Here is a 6,276-nt window from a genome sequence, read left to right as displayed (position 1 = left end):
AATATTTAACTACAAATTTTTAAAGAAATGCAATCACATTTTAGAGTCTCGCGCGCTGACATAAATAATAGACAATTCGCCTCTACACTAGAATGACGACAAGACAAATCCTCCTTGTCGCAACTCTTACATTTACACACGCCCCATATACAACTTGATGTTATGATTAATTAATTAATTCATTCATTCATTAGTTAATTTAATGGGACAAGCATTTACATCTCTAACTACAAAACATAATATTTAAATTAGACAGACCTGTAATTGTTGTCGTTTGTTATTGCGTTATCTTGGCTTCAAAGGTATGATTGACCGTGAGACACAAGCTAATCTCCGCCGGACTATCGTCTTCCCTTACCGATTACAAAAAATAACATTGTCCACAGTAATTCACAAAAGCTATGTGTGAATCTGCTGTCTCCCTATGAGAAGTTCAGGAATCCTATAATTATTAAACTTATGATTTTCTTCCCCGATCGGGATGGATATCAATGTTATCAATATCTAATTTGTCTCCGTTCACCATTTACCACTTGATGATATATTCCTCCCTCGAACCAACTGGCTTTAGAACTTTTACAAGGCTATTTAGCCCACTTTAAGCCGTCGCCTGACGCAGATCCATACTCTCGGACAACAGAATGATGACTGACGCTCTTGGTTGAGTAGGGGGTATTTAAGCCTTTAATAGGGACGCTCTACTGTGATACAATCATTCTAATTGACGACCACTGGACAGATTTCTTCGAGACTCACTCCAGAGATTCCACCTATTTTTCCAGTCATCATGGTGTTGTTTGCTGATTTCTCCTGTTTCTTTAACGGGCGTAATTAATTTAGTGCACGAATGTTCCCGCGCATTTTGACTGCGTGTTCTTGACACGTGTGCAATATTCTTGCAGTATGGATGCCAACTTTCCTCCGAGCCTAATTAAACACATTTCAAACCTGGGGACTTCAGCTTCACGAACTATTTCCCAAAATTCTTAATTACTTATTTCTTTGTTAATAACAGAGCCGAAATTTCTCGCAAATAGGGTTATTAGCCAGAATTTCATTATTTATTACCTGAGGTCTTCCGAAATGTTGCGACCTCGTTCAAAGTGGTGGGCCGTTCCCCGCTGTGAGTTGTCACGCCATAGAACGCGAGATGAGCTTGCAATAAAAATGTGGTTGCACTCCATCTTGTAGTTGAAATTTTTAGCAGGGTGGAATTATGGGTTCAGCATAAATGCAAGGAATCGCTGTTTTTATTATGTACGTACAGTACACTCTAGCTCAGGGTGTTTACATTACAGTCAGTGTACTTTTGAAATACTGTACACCCACCCTGTGGGTTGGACACCTCACTACAATGGACACATTTTAACGAACCGTAGGTGTCCCACTTAGAGGGGTTTCAGTGTATTATTATTATTATTATTATTATTATTATTATTATTATTATTATTATTATTATTATTATTATCTGTTATTATTACAGTATTATCATTATTACTATTATTTCACTATCATCGTGGACTTCCAACACAATTTTGAAATCACTGGAAACCCCCAACGTCTCTCAATTCACAACAATTTCACTATCCGTTTAACTTCCAGGGTTGGTTTTTTCCCTCGGATTCAGCGAGGGATTCCACCTCGACCGCCACAAGAGCAGTGTCCTAGAGACTGAGATTTTGAGAGGGGGATACAATTGGAAAGGAGGATCAGTACTTCGCCGAGGCCACCTCACCTACTGTGCTGAACAGGGGCTTTGTGGTGGAGGGATAGACAAGGAAGAGGGAAGAGAGCGGCCCTGGCTTTAAGTTACGTACCATCCCGGCATTTCCTGGAGGTGAAGTGGAAATCACGGAAAACCACTTCGAGGATGGCTGAGGTGAATATCGAACCTCCACCCTCCCCTTACCCAGTTGACCTCCCGAGGCTGAGTTTCTTTTTTTAATTTGTTTTACGCAGCACCGTCACAAATAGGTCTTATGGCGTCGATGGGATAGGAAATGCCTGGAAGTGAGAAGGAATTAAGGTACAGCCCGAGCATTTGCCTGGTGTGAAAATGGTAAACCACGGAAAAGCATCTTCAGGGCTGTTGACAGTGGGATTCGAACCCAGTACGTGCCGGATGCAAGCTCACAGCTGCGCGTCCCTAACCGTACGGCCAACTCGCCCGGTCCGAGACTGAGTAGACCCCGCTCCAGACCTCGTACCACTTTTCCAATTACGTAGCATCCCGGGGTGGCAGCTAATCACACTAATCATTACACCACAGAGGAGGCCATATTATTATTATTATTATTATTATTATTATTATTATTATTATTATTATTATTATTATTATTATTATTATTATTATTATTATTATTATTATTATTATTATTATACCGCCTTTTTCCACACATGTGGGGTCACGAGTGCAAATTCTGCAACACATGTGAATTTGGCCCTGTTTTACGGCAGGGTGCCCTTCCTGACTCCAACCCTATATGGAGGGATGTAATCACTATTGCGTGTTTCTGAGATGGTCGGTAGTATAACGTGATGTCTGAATATGTATAGGAAAGTATTGGGACCAATACAAATACCCAGTCCCCGAGCTAGACGAATTAAGCAGACGTGATTAAAATCCCTGACTCGGCCGGGAATCGAACACGGCACTCTCTGAAACGAAGGCCTCAACGCTGACCGTTCAGCCAAGGAGTCGAACAATTTTTATTTTGATTATTATTATTATTATTATTATTATTATTATTATTATTATTAGTAGTAGTAGTAGTAGTAGTAGTAGTAGATACAATTAGTTTTAAGTCGCACCGACACAGATAGGTCTTATGGCGACGATGGGATAGGAAAGACTTGGGAGTGGGAAGGAAGCGTCCGTAGCCTTAATTAAGGTACAGCCCCAGCATTTGCCTGGTATGGAAATGGCAAACCACGGAAAACCATCTTCAGGGCTGCCGACAGTGGGGTTCAAACCCACTATCTCCCGCATGCAAGCTCACCGCACGGCCAACTTGTCCGGCATTAGTAGTAGTATATTTCTACACTACGGTCGATTGTTAAGGTACTGTCCGCATTCTCGAAACTCGATTTTGAAATCGATTTACTGGTTACATATGCCAGCCTGAGTGTGGCTCATTGGGCCCATGTCTAAGTACAGCTCTGATAACCACCACCACCACCTGTTGACACTGCCCCTATCGAAGTTCCTTACTAGTCACTGTATGACAAGCTGAGTTTCTAGGAATGTTGTTTAGGGTCACATATTAACCGATCCGAGACCTTGGTGGTCTCAGTGACCCCGAGGTTATCTGTGGTTCCCTGCGCGGTCACTGAGAAGTTGTGTGCTGTAGTTACCAGTCAGATAGAGTCCACAATACTGCAGTGAATCCCCTACGGCTTGAACGGAGAGGGGAGGGCAAAAACTCACTCATACTTCGTGTTATTGTTTGTCAACTGGTTGGCTGTGTTAATAGCCGGTCCCTTCCAGACTCAGGGTCAGTTCTCAGCGCGCATCTCTTATCGACACTCCTCACGGCTGTAAAAACGTAAGTGAACATTTTAGTTTGTAAACTGCGCAAATAAGTATTGGTACTCTATTGAAGAGTTTGAAAGAAGACAGTCACTTCTTACGGGAAATATGATTTTATCATGAAACTAATTTCAGCCTCTCGAAGACTAAATTGATGTCAGTAGGTAAGAAATTCAACAGAACTGAATGTCAGATTGGTGATACAAAGCTAGAACAGGTCGATAATGTCAAGTATTTAGGTTGTGTGTTCTCCCAGGATGGTAATATAGTAAGTGAGATTGAATCAAGGTGTAGTAAAGCTAATGCAGTGAGCTCGCAGTTGCGATCAGCAGTATTCTGTAAGAAGGAAGTCAGCTCTCAGACGAAACTATCTTTACATCGGTCTGTTTTCAGACCAACTTTGCTTTACGGGAGCGAAAGCTGGGTGGACTCAGGATATCATATTCATAAGGTGGAAGTAACAGACACGAAAGTAGCAAGAATGATTGCTGGTACAAACAGGTGGGAACAATGGCAGGAGGGTATTCGGAATGAGGAGATAAAGGCTAATTTAGGAATGAACTCTCTGGATGAAGCTGTACGCATAAACCGGCTTCGGTGTTGGGGTCATGTGAGGCGAATGGAGAAGGATAGGTTACCTAGGAGAATAATGGACTCTGTTATGGAGGGTAAGAGAAGTAGAGGTAGACCAAGACGACGATGGTTAGACTCGGTTTCTAACGATTTAAAGATAAGAGGTATGGAACTAAATGAGGCCACAACACTAGTTGCAAATCGAGGATTGTGGCGACGTTTAGTAAATTCACAGAGGCTTGCAGACTGAACGCTGAAAGGCATAACAGTCTATAATGATAATGTATGTATGTATGTATGTATGTATGTATGTATGTATGTATGTATGTATGTATGTATGTATGTACTAATTTCAGTCACGTAAGTGTGAGTCCCAGTGGCTCTTAATTTCGGAGCGTTGGGTGGTGACAACGGAGCCCTTAGATGAGATCTGGCATTGTTTCCATTTACTTGTGCCTGGCTCCTCACTTTCATCTCCCTTGATTAACTTTTGTTCTTCTCCGACCCCGAGGGCATTAGAGTACTCGAGGCCTTTTCACGCTCTTCGTGGCCCTTGTCTTTCTCTGGCCGATACCTTCATTTGTCGAAGTGTCGGACCCCTTCCATTTTTTCCCTCTGATTAGTGTTAATTGAGAACGGTTACGCAGTTGTACGAGTACTTCCTCTTTAAGTAATAATCAGCATTCCACCACCACACAATTAACATTATAATTATTTGAGGCATATGTTTACAACTAAGTGCCAGCCTCGTGGTATGGGAGTAACGTGTCTGTCTCTTACTTCTGGGACGCTCCGGGTTCGATTCCCGACTCATCCAATGATTTTAATTCTGGTCTACAACGGAGTTCATTCAACCTTGTGTCATCAAATGACAGGCTGTCTGATATGATGCGCAGCATAACCTGGCTGGGCAGCAGTCGTCCTGGTAGGCTAAGTTAGCTGTTACACAAGCTTTGATACATATATCTGATTGTATAATTATTCAAGGGATTTCTTAGCCAATCTGGTATAAGCATGCTTTGTTCACCCAGATGAATTACGTCAAATGTTATTTTATACTTCAATTGCATGTAAAAATCATGTATTAGGTTGTTATCAAATAGGTACATGATATACAAGTAATGGAAAGGATGCATTTAACATTTAATGTTAAAACATTCCAATCAGGAAATTAATAAGGGTGTCTTTTTCCCTTAAACTATATTGATCTGAATTTAATAAAAGTTGTTGTAAGGGTTCGTGAATACTGATTCTTTGTTTTAAGATTCGCTTATTAAAATAAACAGTCTTTCTACTAGTAACATGAAATACATTGAGCAATGATTTCATGAATGAATACGCACGATCAAACAGGCTTTTCATAAAACCATCAAAAACACAAGTTATTATAGTCAGTTCTCGGAAGCTACTACGTGTGATCAACATTGCACGTACGGTAGTGCTAATAAACGATAAAATCATTCCTTGCAGTACAACAGTGAGAAACCTCGGCGTGACTACGACTGAAACCCTAAATTGGACGTAACATACCAAAAATATATGTCAGAAAGTTTTTGCTTCCTTTCATCCATTGAAAAGAAACAAAAACCTGTTACCATCAAACATGCAACAAAGACCAGTCCAGACTTGAATTCTTCCTATCCTACTGTGACGTAATAGGCTACTTGTTGGCGCAACTAAGGAACAAACAATGAATATGCAGCGAGCTTTAAACTGTTGCCTCAGATTCATTATTAACTTGAGCTATGACACGTGATACGGCCCGGTCTGCCAAAATAAAAGTTCAGGGCCCCTCAAATATATATACATATACATACGTGCGTGACCGTATATTTCACCTTGCAGCCAAAACTACCTAACGCAGATCACTGGTGTTTGTGTGTGGTCCTGGCCTCGAGTTTCCCATCGTGCACTGCAGTTGTTGCGTGTCGGTATCTGTGGTGGTGTGGGAGATATGAGGGTTGAAAGTGACGAACTACATACAAAAATGGAGGTGTGTGTTCGTATATTTTACCTTGCAGCCACAACAATTCACCGCAGACCACTGTGCTTCTGTGTGGTAGTAACTTCGAGTCTTCCATCGTGCCCTGTGGTGGTTGCGTGTTTGTAGCTGTGGTGGTGTGGTATATATGAGGGTTGAAAGTGGCCAACTACATACAAAAATAGAAGTGTGT

At 41.4% G+C, this 6,276-nt stretch overlaps 1 protein-coding gene across 1 annotated transcript in view; it reads left to right on the top strand.

The window, feature by feature from the left end:
• The first annotated feature begins 3,401 nt into the window (after window positions 1–3,401).
• The window catches only part of LOC136874099 (carboxypeptidase N subunit 2), a 66,265-nt gene continuing 63,390 nt past the window's right edge, over window positions 3,402–6,276 (top strand). The window contains exon 1 of the mRNA XM_067147648.2: window positions 3,402–3,545. The gene's annotated coding sequence lies outside the window, so the exon portion shown is untranslated. The remainder of the gene's footprint in view (window positions 3,546–6,276) is intronic.

Source organism: Anabrus simplex, chromosome 5 (assembly GCF_040414725.1).
Source record: "Anabrus simplex isolate iqAnaSimp1 chromosome 5, ASM4041472v1, whole genome shotgun sequence".
NCBI classification, from domain to species: Eukaryota; Metazoa; Arthropoda; class Insecta; order Orthoptera; family Tettigoniidae; genus Anabrus; species Anabrus simplex.
The sequence above is the reverse complement of the archived record's forward strand: the minus strand, read 5'-3'. Positions and strand labels throughout refer to the sequence as shown.